Here is a 14008-nt window from a genome sequence, read left to right as displayed (position 1 = left end):
TAAATCTGGCCCTTATTTTTTTCTATAAATCATATGTTTCTGTACAAATCCATACGAATTTGCCACTAATTCAACAAATTGATAAACAGTTGTGTTTTCTAATGAGTACAGGTATTGTGTTCACAAATGGTGCAGGTGAATATTAAGCTTAAATCTTAGGGTTAGCGGTTTCAACCCTTGTATTCACCTTTTAGCCATGTTGGTGTTTTTTTTCCCAAGAGTTGCTCATGTCTTGAATCGCTGAGCAGTGTTTTAGATCAAAACCAACTGACTGTTCATTTAGGTGGTCAGAAAGATGTGCACTCAATGATACAAAAGCGAAAGTCTGAATTACAGCGTGACAACACACTTTACATCACCCCGTGTTTCCATGCACTTGTTAACCATCTTTTCAAACCACCCTTGGGGGATAAAAATTACACAAATGTCTTCCCACAACAAAGAGGCGCCCACTGGTTATTGTTACATGTTGACAGAATGTTATCTTGCATTAGGACATGTCTAAAGTTATCACCCGTACCACATCACAGAGCATCTCCCAGAGATCTTTTAATGAAATATGAAATATGGTCAGCTTCCAGCAGCTCCAGAGGTGCCAGATGCTGAAATGTAAGATTTTGAGGTAAAGTACCACAAAAGTCAGTTCAGCGTGTGACTATATTCCAGAAAGCACAGCATGTTATTTGAATCTACCACATTGGCTTTGTTCTTCTTTGTTTGGCTTGATACCAACTCTGTGTAAACAAAATGGGATTTCTGCAGTTCTACAGGCATGTAAGTCTATGCAACATAATGGTCGTCTTCAGTAGTCTGCACAATATCCACAGATCTGCATTTGATATGTAGTTGTGTGCAGGTGCCGGTGTCAGTAGCAATTAGACAAGGTGTGCGTTTAGAGAAGCCAAGCACAACAACGGCGATCAGCTCATGTGAAAATGCACGGCTCTGGGGAGCTTTGAGCCACTGACGGGTTTGAGCAAGAATAACAGAGCGGCACGGAAAGAGACTCATAATGTGTACCAGACTAAAGCAAATGAGATGGGAAGATTTCTACACTCACAGACAAACCACATTTCTCCCGGCTGAAGTAGACCATCGGTTAGCTAGCGCGAAGCTCTTTCTGTACATGAGGTACATCAAGGCTTCAGTTTCCAGCGCTCAGATCCCCAAACTCCTTTCTAATAGTTTTTGGAAGCTCGGAGTGAAAATAAATCCACTGTTTACACAGCCTTTTTGAAATCATTAGAGTACCAGAAAATATCTCGGCACATACTGCAGGGTAAAAGGTTGAGCAACATTTCCTCGTACTTCAAAAGTCTCTGCAAGAGCCTGCAATTCCAGTCCAACCGCTGCCTGGCTCCAATCACTCACTGATAAAACACACTCTCTGTTTAGTTACAGCCATACAGCCAGCAGCTGTTAAACCCATGAAACAACCATGACTATCATAGCGAGGCATAACGAATGACTGACACCCTCTCATGTGCAAAAAATTATCTAAAGAGGGTTCAGATTTGTCCAGATGCTTAAATCCGGTTGGTTTTCAATGGTCTGATCATCAGATTCACATTTACTACTACTTGCTGTGCAACTCCACATAATCACAATGGTGGAATTCACTAATAAAGATTTTTATTATTATTATTATTATTATTATTATTTGAACATGCCATTGCCATTGTCTGGTTCACTGTGCCTTGCTCACTAAAGGAATTCTGCAAATCAGGGAAATGGCCAAAATAAATTGCACATAACTTCTACAGTGCAATTCTTGCAGGCTGTTTCTGAATGTTAGGCTGTGGAGGATGCAGCCGACGGATCACCATGATCTGGCATACTTTACTGGTCCTTAGCACCAGAATCAGCTCTTTAAAATGCTGAAAGTGTACTTGACCATGCATTTGGATACCACTACTCTGCATCATTTGATCATTATTCCAGAAATTACTGATACCATGGATCAACCGAAAATTTCACAAAACCAGTCTTAAACATATCACAAAAATATGATAACATCCAAACATTAATTGAGCCAGCAAATAGCTCTCACTTTTCTGAATAATACAGTAATCTTTATACAGAAAGGAGGTGTGTTTGCACTTAAAAGGATGACGATTCATTCATTTCAATATGAATAATGCAAGTGGTAGACTAGCTCAGGGTTAAGCTAGTGTCTGGTTAAACTGGATTGGGGTGGTTAGTGAAAAAGATTGTTGCAGTGAAAAAAAAAACATGGAAAAGTGTTGAGGTCAAGAGTTTGATTTCCAGTTTGCAGCAAATGATTATTTTGATAATTGATTCTAGCGATTATTAGGACAATTGATCAACTAATTGTTGATTATTTTATCAATTAATTAGAGTTATATATATTCCATACATATTCATTCACATATAGAGCTGCTTTATAGCAGAAAATCAAGTTGTAATTCTAACTGAGAATGACACTGACACTATTTCTTCATGTTTAATAGTGTAAATCTGCTTGGTTTAAAGCAGTCTATCTATATAAATAGACGTGACTGGACTTTACTGGATTGCAGATCTCAGATGCTTTCTTAACTAATGCTTGTTGCATGTTTATTGTGTTATTCAACCCCAGTTCAATGTTGCATGTGAATCTTGGAGACTTTTCACATAACGAGGGTAACCATCAACACATGACCTAGTAACACAGAACTAAACCCAATCATGACCTCTGATACTCATAACCAGCTGTTTTCTACACCAAGCCTGTAATCAATCGAGATGACTTTTCCAGTTTGCTGTAAGGTGTGAATGTCTGCACAACCTTTCATACGAAGCCATGAAAACCAGCACGTTCACACATATTCTGGCAGATATTTGTGCCACAGCACAACTCAAAGCATTTGGCAAATGTCCATCTTGATGCAAGAAAAAGCGTGTTCCCACTACTATATAATCAGGAGATAAAAAGAAGAGCCCTGGATGTTGAAACATGTCCCTGCTGACACTGGATAAAACATTTCTATAATTACAAAACAAAGACAGAAATTGTTAATGGTTAAGTGGTGGAGGAACCATTTATACTCAGTGGAATCTGTTCAAGGAAAACAATGGCAAGTGAAAACAGTGAGCCGTAAATTCATAAAAGAAAATTGTGTGTTTTATGGGCTGGTTTTCCAGTTCTATTCACAAGCTTTGTTTATGACAGAGATTTAAAAAGAAGCTGGATATGGTTAAACATACATGGAGCCATGAAATACAGCTATATCACAATTAACTCTGTAATCTTTTTAACATGCAAGACAAGTAAAGACAAAACATATAGACTGGATGTTTTGCATTTTTTGAAGGACATGTGTGAGTCTCTAGGGTATAGATATAGGTCCCTTCTTCAGTATAAGTCTATGTTTTATCAACCACTAGGAAAAAAAACAGATGAGTGAAGAAACATATTAAATGTACTGATGAACCAAATTGTATTCCAGTTCCTAACTCATTGATCTGCAGTGCTGGAAATGTGGTAAAGCATAAAGCATAAATATGCCACCAGAGGAATCACAATCGCAGAATGCAAGATTCATGTGACTGAATTATGCCCAACATTCCTCAATGTATCCAACACAGTGCCAGTAACATGGTTAGACTTTGCCAAATTACGCCTGCATGATAGTTACTAATGCCAGCAGAAATGGCCGGACCCCTGGTCTCTTTTCCAGTAAAAAGCTATTTTTGATTAGCAATGTAGCGTGACAAGATGCTACATCTCTATTTTGGGTAATATTGTTTTGCACACGCAGCTTGGTTCTAATCAAATCTCTTTGCCAAGATGTCCACCTTTTCATATAAAGCTGATTCATTTGGGAGAATTAGCTCATTCTGACAGTTCATTAAAGTAACACATGCCCTGTGTGTCTTCTTTTAATGGTACATATAAATTATAAATATTTACTCTAATAATAATACAAAATAATGGTCACATTTATTTTGGGGACCAATTCTCACTATTAACTAACTATAAAGTACAACTTTTGCCTCCAAATTTGCTAATTATTAATACAGTAATGTATAGTTGTTAAGTTTAGGTATGAAAAATTCATTGAGGGTTGCCTTTCAAGGATATTGATCTTTTTTTTCTCGGAGAGATGGTTTTAATCCACTGTTTCTTCTGGAAATGCTGTATTTATTATGCTGTTGTTAGTGACCAACTCTGACTTGCATTCAAACTCAAATTGGAGTTTGGTGGCTTTTAGCCCATGTCTGCTCACTTACAGACCATTTGAAGCTGTAAACTTTTAAGAATTTTAGGAGCTTCTGTACTGGAAGCTCCTGACACCAAGACAAATTCCTTGTGTGTGTAAACACACTTGGAAATAAAGCTCTTTCTGATTCTGAAATTTATAGTCAAAAGACCAAAAACGTTGATGCACTCACAGATGTACCCCTTCTTACCACCTGCCTCTGTCTAGCAATAGCAAGTACACTCTCAGAAAAAGGTACAAAAGCTGTCACTGGGGCATTACTTTTCAAAGGGCACACCCTTGTACCTGAAGAGTTCATATTTCAGACTCTGTTCCGTATTTTGTGTTTTGCTCCCCACGTGTTCCATGACCCAGTTTTCCCTCATGTTTAATTGTTGTTTCATTAGTTCCAGGTGTGTGTCGTCGTCCCATCCTCTAGTCATGTGTATTTTAGTGTTTCCTGTTTTGAGTTCTCGGTCCAGTATTGTACGTCAACCTCTCCTGCTACGTGTGTTTTCCTGGTTCCCTGGATAAAATTAAAGTCTCCTTGTTGATGTACTCCTCGTCTCCTCGTTCCTCGCTCCCTCACAGTAACAAACGTGACAGAATACCAGACCAAAGACATTAAGCGGCGCTCCCTCTACCCGTGTTTGTTTTCCATTTTTCTGAAAGTGTTTTTGTTTTCTGTGTTTTCCCCCCGCGATTATGGAGATCGCTGCACGCTTCATCGCGCTAACCCGTAGAGATCTCCCCTTCGTTGAGTATGCCAGGGAGTTCTGCTGGCTCGCCGCGGCGACGGCTTTAGATGACGGAAGGGATCTTCGGGTGTCTGGAGAGCGTCCTGCCCCATGCAGAACTCTCCAGCCCACCGCCGGTGACTCTCTCCAGCCCGCCGGCTGTTCCTCTGTCAAGCCTAGTGCCTGCGGCACTCTCCGATGTCCTCGGACCAAAGGGGGAGGATGAGGAGAAAAAGACTGTTCTCCGCCCTCATCCTAGCCCCAGAGCTCGCTCCAGTGTCGGCTCCAGCCCAAGAGCTCACTCCAGTGTCGGCTCCAGCCCCAGAGCTCGCTCCATTGTCGGCTCCAGTCCCAGAGCTCACTCTAGTGTCGGCTCCAGTCCCAGAGCTCACTCCAGTTTTGGCTCCAGCCCCAGAGCTCGCTCCAGTGTCAGCTCCATCCCCCGAATCCAGCCCAAAGAGGGCTCCAGTTCCTGAGTTTAGCCCGCGGTGGGCTCCTGTTCCTGAGTTTAGCCCACGGAGGGCTCCTGTTCCCGAGTTTAGCCCTTCGGGTGTCTGGAGAGCGTCCTGCCCCATGCAGAACTCTCCAGCCCACCGCCGGTGACTCTCTCCAGCCCGCCGGCTGTTCCTCTGTCAAGCCTAGTGCCTGCGGCACTCTCCGATGTCCTCGGACCAAAGGGGGAGGATGAGGAGAAAAAGACTGTTCTCCGCCCTCATCCTAGCCCCAGAGCTCGCTCCAGTGTCGGCTCCAGCCCAAGAGCTCACTCCAGTGTCGGCTCCAGCCCCAGAGCTCGCTCCATTGTCGGCTCCAGTCCCAGAGCTCACTCTAGTGTCGGCTCCAGTCCCAGAGCTCACTCCAGTTTTGGCTCCAGCCCCAGAGCTCGCTCCAGTGTCAGCTCCATCCCCCGAATCCAGCCCAAAGAGGGCTCCAGTTCCTGAGTTTAGCCCGCGGTGGGCTCCTGTTCCTGAGTTTAGCCCACGGAGGGCTCCTGTTCCCGAGTTTAGCCCACGGAGGGCTCCTGTTCCAGAGTTTAGCCCAGTGAGGGTTCCTGTCCCCGAGTTTAGCCCAGTGAGGGTTCTTGTTCCCGAGTTTAGCCCAGAGAGGGCTCCTGTCCCCGAGTTTAGCCCAGAGAGGGTTCCAGTCCCCGAGTTTAGCCCAGAGAGGGTTCCAGTCCCCGAGTTTAACCCAGAGAGGGCTCCAGTTCCCACATCCAGCCTAAGGAGGGCTCTAGTCCCCAAGTCAAGGGCCACAGTTCCCGAGTTAGGCCTACGGAGGGCCGCTAAAGACTATATTCTCCCCAAGGATTTTTTTTTTTAGTAGGGGTTCATCTGTGGAGGCCGAGTGCCGAGGCCAGGCTCCCCGTGCTACCTGCTACGCTATGGCTCCCAGAGCTCCCTGCTCCGCCATGGCACCCTGGACTGCCTGATCCACACCCATCCCCCCCTCCCTGGTGGAATTGTTACGGCGCGGGACGGGCCTTTCGGGAGGGGGGAGTAATAGACTCTGTTCCGTGTTTTGTGTTTTGCTCCCCACGTGTTCCATGACCCAGTTTTCCCTCATGTTTAATTATTGTTTCATTAGTTCCAGGTGTGTCTCGTCATCCCATCCTCTAGTCAAGTGTATTTTAGTGTTTCCTATTTTGAGTTCTCGGTCTGGTATTGTATATGTCAACCTCTCCTGCTACATGTGTTTTCCTGGTTCCCTGGATATAATTAAAGTCTCCTTGTTGATGTACTCCTCGTCTCCTCATTCCTCACTTCGCACTCCCTCACAGTAGCGAACGTGACACCATATTAGTACCTAAAGTGTACATATTAGCACAAAAGTTACAAAAGTGTATATTTTGAAAAGGTACCACCCCAGTGACAGCTTTTGTACTTTTTGTTTTCTTGAGAACATAGCAATTTGGGATGTGTCCAGCCTGAACCTTCTTTCAATAGGAATACTTTCTTAAACATTTTGCTGGTCAACTGACATCATCCAGTTCTCTTAATTGTATTCTTAAACTTAAGAATTGTTGAAACTTATGTTTTTTCAATTATTACTTTGTTAATATCAGCAGTCAGCCTGGATCGGGTTTTGGTTTCGAGTTGAATGAATGACAGAGAGCAGAAACTAAACATAACTACACCTTTCAAACATTTGGCGTCAGTAAGATTTGATTGATTGGTTGATTGATTGATTGATTGATTGATTGATTGATTGATTGATTGAATGCTTGGTTCATTGATTGATTGATATTGATTGGTTGGTTGATTGAAATAAATTAATTGAGTTTAGCCCACGGAGGGCTCCTGTTCCCGAGTTTAGCCCACGGAGGGCTCCTGTTCCCGAGTTTAGCCCACGGAGGGCTCCTGTTCCCGAGTTTAGCCCACGGAGGGCTCCTGTTCCCGAGTTTAGCCCACGGAGGGCTCCTGTTCCCGAGTTTAGCCCACGGAGGGCTCCTGTTCCAGAGTTTAGCCCAGTGAGGGTTCCTGTCCCCGAGTTTAGCCCAGTGAGGGTTCTTGTTCCCGAGTTTAGCCCAGAGAGGGCTCCTGTCCCCGAGTTTAGCCCAGAGAGGGTTCCAGTCCCCGAGTTTAGCCCAGAGAGGGTTCCAGTCCCCGAGTTTAACCCAGAGAGGGCTCCAGTTCCCACATCCAGCCTAAGGAGGGCTCTAGTCCCCAAGTCAAGGGCCACAGTTCCCGAGTTAGGCCTACGGAGGGCCGCTAAAGACTATATTCTCCCCAAGGATTTTTTTTTTTAGTAGGGGTTCATCTGTGGAGGCCGAGTGCCGAGGCCAGGCTCCCCGTGCTACCTGCTACGCTATGGCTCCCAGAGCTCCCTGCTCCGCCATGGCACCCTGGACTGCCTGATCCACACCCATCCCCCCCTCCCTGGTGGAATTGTTACGGCGCGGGACGGGCCTTTCGGGAGGGGGGAGTAATAGACTCTGTTCCGTGTTTTGTGTTTTGCTCCCCACGTGTTCCATGACCCAGTTTTCCCTCATGTTTAATTATTGTTTCATTAGTTCCAGGTGTGTCTCGTCATCCCATCCTCTAGTCAAGTGTATTTTAGTGTTTCCTATTTTGAGTTCTCGGTCTGGTATTGTATATGTCAACCTCTCCTGCTACATGTGTTTTCCTGGTTCCCTGGATATAATTAAAGTCTCCTTGTTGATGTACTCCTCGTCTCCTCATTCCTCACTTCGCACTCCCTCACAGTAGCGAACGTGACACCATATTAGTACCTAAAGTGTACATATTAGCACAAAAGTTACAAAAGTGTATATTTTGAAAAGGTACCACCCCAGTGACAGCTTTTGTACTTTTTGTTTTCTTGAGAACATAGCAATTTGGGATGTGTCCAGCCTGAACCTTCTTTCAATAGGAATACTTTCTTAAACATTTTGCTGGTCAACTGACATCATCCAGTTCTCTTAATTGTATTCTTAAACTTAAGAATTGTTGAAACTTATGTTTTTTCAATTATTACTTTGTTAATATCAGCAGTCAGCCTGGATCGGGTTTTGGTTTCGAGTTGAATGAATGACAGAGAGCAGAAACTAAACATAACTACACCTTTCAAACATTTGGCGTCAGTAAGATTTGATTGATTGGTTGATTGATTGATTGATTGATTGATTGATTGATTGATTGATTGAATGCTTGGTTCATTGATTGATTGATATTGATTGGTTGGTTGATTGAAATAAATTAATTATTTTATTCATCAAGGACACACTGAATTGATCAAAAGAGACAGTAAAGACATTTAAATTTTTACAAAATATTTATATTTCAAATAAATGCTTTTGTTTATTGATTGATTGATTGATTGATTGATTGATTGATTGATTGAATGCTTGGTTCATTGATTGATTGATATTGATTGGTTGGTTGATTGAAATAAATTAATTATTTTATTCATCAAGGACACACTGAATTGATCAAAAGAGACAGTAAAGACATTTAAATTTTTACAAAATATTTATATTTCAAATAAATGCTTTTGTTTTCTATAAATGGTTTCCACAAATATATTAAGCAGCACAACTCTTTTCATCATTGATAATAATAAAAATGATGCTGAAAACTCAGCTTTGATCACAGGAATATATTACATTTTACAATATATTCAAATAGAAAACAGTTATTTTAAAATGAAATAGTATTTCACAATAATGCTGTTTTTACTTGCATTAAAAGACTTAAATAAAAGCATTTTAAAAAAATTACCAGCCCCAATCTTTTGAACAGTAGCGTGTGACAGTAGCAAAGCTGTTTTCTGACCTGACCTGTGTATTTGTGTATTGGCTGCATTGTCTAAATTAATACTGATCTGAATGTAAAAATAAACAAATATGTTATTTAAAAGCTCCTTTACTTTTATCTTCAATTACTTTTAGTTAGCAGCTTGTGACGCCAACTAAAGTACAAATGAGTAGCTATAGTGTAATTTAACTACTTTATGAGTAGCTGCAGACAGTTAAATGTTACTTTACTTAGTATGAATGAAATAAATATTACTTATTGTGCAAATGTCGTTCTGACCAAAACTGCACACTCTGAATCGTCAGCCGCAACATGCCAACATCTGGGTGCACTTTTGTGGATATATTTCTGAGGACTCCTGCACACTGCTGCGATGAGTAACCTCCACGACGAGGTAGCTATAAAACTATAGGGAGTCATTGCATTGCTCATGGCTGCTGAGGTAAACATGTGTGAGAAGGAACAGGTGCGGTCCTATCCCGACCTGGCCAGACAGACGCTCTCATTCATGACTCAACACCGAACATAAAACTATCGCGTGACAGGAAGCCTTTACATACCGCACACACACCTCCTTGACAGAAAAACATACATTATATACATCCTACACACCCTGACAGAAACCATCAGAGAAAACCGAGACAAGAATTCTGATCAATGATAGCACCCAGAAAATATATACAGAACTTCAGTTTGGAGCCTATTAAAAATAAAACAAATGAAATGAAATAAAATATTTTTTACTGCCCACTTAAAAATGTGCCGTTGCTTTAAATACAAAATATCAAACCAAGCAGCATTTATTTTAAATATGTTTTGTATTTAAAAGCCCACATATCATGCAAAATATAAATAGAAAAAAACATATTAATTAATTAAAAAGTTTAGAATTATAAACTAGGTTTTCTGTTAAAGTGGCATTTTCTGGTTGTAAAATGTTAGTGAAATATTTTAGTGAAAACATAACTCATTAACAATGAGTTAATGAGGTGAATTGTCTAAATGCATTTTGGAGCCACTGTAAATATAATAAAATAAAAATCTATAGGAAAGTGGGCCAGTGGGTGCTGGTACATAAAATGAAGTTAGCAATGGCAGAAAATAATTGTTTGATTAATCCTTTATAGCATTGACAGGACTCCAAAAAGTATATGGCCTGATATATTTATTTCTTAACTCTTTTCTTTAATTCTTTCACCTTAATTGGCTGTGTCCAGTGCAGAGAGAAAGCTTTCAACAAATACAGACAGACAGATGCACAGTGTGAGACAGACAAACCCCATACCTGGCAGGTGTGTGTGTGTGTTGCGAGGGCAAATGGGGCAGCGTTGGTGGTGCCTGAATTCAGTGTTTTTATCTGGCTCAGTGATGCGGAAGAGGAAGCCTTGAGATGCGGCGTGCTGTTATGTCGAGCTGACTTCCTGAAAATAGAGACACAGCGCACACACTGACATGACTGGATCAGAACTGTATAGATACTAAAGAACACAGTCACGTTGTCTCATTTCCAAAAGACAATGGAAAATACCATATATTGGCTGATCTGAATTCAAACTGACGCTCTGCTATTATTCCAGCACAAGGCCTGATAACAAGGCCTTTAATCCCATAATAGATCTGTTGGATTTGGGATTCAGGGGTAAATTGTTTGCGCGGGTGTAGTGGTGGTGTGAGACCACGGCCTCACGTTGAGCGGGATGAGCGATTTCTGCGGCAGCTGAAGAGTCCTTCACTCGGGGAAGGGTGAGCGCGAGACCAGCTGTCTCCACCTCACCTGCTGCTGGGAATGTGAATGGCTGCTCGGTCGAAACGCAAAAACCAATAGCGCTGAAATTGCTTTAGATTGATGACATAGGGCTCGAGGTCTTTCACTGCCCAGAATATCGCCTCCAATCTGACAGCAGAATATAATTCAAGGGCACTTTAAGAGTGACCTCTAAAGTAGTGAAGGAACCTCTCTGTAAACAGCTGAATAAAACACTGTAAGGGCCGTCGAATCTGCTTGGACTTTGACGAAGGCCAAGAAATGATATGTGATGGTATCATAACATACAGTCTGTGAGTTTACAGAAACAATGCATATCAAGACTGGAGCAATGATGCTGAAAATCCCGCTTTGCATCACAGAATTACATTTTAAAATATATGACTGTAAACTGTAATAATATCTTACAATATTACTATTTTGTACTGTATTTTCAAATCAAATAAATGCAGCCTTGGTGAGCATGAGAGACGACTTATGAAAAAAAACAAAAACATGATACCCTTGCAAATAGAGTACTGTGTTTGTATGGTTCATTGATGCTATCAGATATACCATATACCGTTTCATACTGAAACAGTACTTATAAAGGACCTCAAAGAAAAATTAAAGACAGAATTGCCATATTTTTGCCAACAGCATCCTCATACACCATGATATTTAAATCGTACTGCAACTAGAATACCATGATAGTGCTCTCTTTTTTATGGCAATGCCTTTTTGTAAGTGCTATGCAAGCCGTTTATAAATCTAATTGAACCCGCTTCTTTCTTTCTATTGGTGACAAGTTCATAGCAAACCGCTCACGAGATCTCAGGCGAGTCCAAACGCAGCCGGACAGAGCCGTCAGTCACACGGTCACTGCAGAGATGAGCAGTGCTGGACCGCAGCACTTCTTCTCCACACAACCCATCCCTCTGCGCCACAAATTACAGACGACAGCCTGGTCGTGTAGTGTTTGAGCCGTGGCAGCGCCGTGAATCGAGGGGATTTTTCACTAAGCACCTGTTGGCGCGTGTGTTTATCTGAGCTGGATCCTCCGCGCGCCACAGACGAGACAGAGTCACTAGTCTCGTGATTGCGACTGCGTCTCGGAAACGCTGGGAACGCGACCTAACCTGCGAAATGCATGACCTTTTGCTTAGATTTTGTCCTCCCTTGTTTTGTTTTGGTAAGGCTACTAATAAAAATAGCACTTAAAACAATATTAAATCCAATATATATTTTTTATTATTATTTAAAAAAAATAATACAACTATACATCTACTACTACTACTACTAATAATAACATGAAATATAATTATAATATAAAACATAAAATCGAACTAAAATATATAAATAAAATAGCAAGATAGTATCCCAAGACAAAAAAAAACCTATAGCATGCAAATTTCCAAGAAGCAGCCGTGCACTAATGTGCGCAGTGCCACTGTTGCTCTATTGTGACACGAGCATCAGACAGGCGGAGAACAGCAGATAGCAGATTCACTGGCCACTTAAGAACAAACACCACATCCTTCGCCATGACCTGCGCGCTGCTTGTCAGAGCGATCCACCACAGGATCTTTGTCTATGAGCAAATTACGAAATCATAATGTGCATGGATGAGATCACCATGTTTGGATACTGAAATGGTCACAAAAGGCTGTAACCCCAGTGATCTGTTCCTCCTGTTTTTAAGATGAAATAATGCTGGATGATGCAGAGAGAGAGAGAGAGAGAAATGCACCTGACACTAGGCTTTATATACTATATATATATCATTTTTTTATTGCATTTTTTGATTGCTTTACTTGCGTAGTGTCAACAACTAAAATCTGACTTCCAGAAGAATTGCAGGTTTACTTGGAACCTGATGTCTTTGCGGGCACTTGTTACCGGTGACCTGTGCGCTCCCACATCTGCCTAAAAACAATGGCCACATATCCAACAGAGATGTGTCATATGAATAAATCTATTATATGGATGAATCTGCAAATCGAAAAACCCACCTATCCTTTCATCTGTGTCTTCCGTTTTTCCAAATCCGAGCAACTGAAATAATTGAGGGCAAATGTTCTGCTTGGAAGCACAAAGGCGTTTCTCTTCACTGCGCTTTGTTTTGCGCCACCCTATATATATAAAGAATTACTGAGAAAAAAAAAGAATTATAAATTATTTCATCGGTTAAGTATCCAAACGATTGGTATTTGTTTTATATTTAATGCATTGTTTTTTGTTTTAATTTATATATAATTTAGCTCTCAAATTTTGCATTAAGAATTTATATATATATAAATTTTCAAAGGATGTATAAAATGTTTTTAACGATTTTCCACGGTTTTGGAGCCACGTGTTCGCGTGTTGCTCTGAAGGTGTTTAAAGGAAGCGCAAGAGCGCATTAACACCCCAAACCCTAACCTGCGCCCCCCACATCCCTCCCTCTTTTTCTCTCTCTCACACACACGAAACACTCTCAACAAAAGTCTAACACACCTGTTGTGTGATCGGTGGTGCCCCTCCGTCCTCTTCCTCCAAGATGTATTCTTGCGTGTCAGTGACTGGTTCTAATTTGAAAGTTCGACATCTTTTTTTTTTTTTTTTTACATTTTGGGAATTTCCAATAAGTTCAAAACATGACTAAAACATTCTTCAATTTTAAAAACGATCAAAATCATAAAGGAATCACAAGAAAATAAAATGACACTGACGTTGCATGATACTAATGACTTTGTATCCACTCCAAACATGGCTGCGTAATGTCACCATATCATAACGCGGACGAGCCTAAACAGAAATACCGTTATGGTTTTAACATCTGCATCAAATCACTATATATATATATATATATAACTACCTACAAAATAACCACATCACTAAAATAAAAAGCGATCACATCTGCAAATGGTTACGCGTGTGAACCTTTAATTTTAAGCATATCCGTTTGCACATCGACACACAAAACAGATATGGATATCATGCATAAAATCAAGATGAGCCGCTTACCAATCGGAGGATGCCTATTAAATACCAGTATGAGATGAGCACTATAGTGCAGATTCTGCGCCTTGATGG

The sequence above is a fragment of the Sinocyclocheilus grahami genome, unplaced genomic scaffold (genome assembly GCF_001515645.1).
Source record: "Sinocyclocheilus grahami isolate Dianchi unplaced genomic scaffold, SAMN03320097.WGS_v1.1 scaffold100.1, whole genome shotgun sequence".
NCBI lineage: Eukaryota > Metazoa > Chordata > Actinopteri > Cypriniformes > Cyprinidae > Sinocyclocheilus > Sinocyclocheilus grahami.
Note: the sequence above shows the minus strand (reverse complement) of the source record.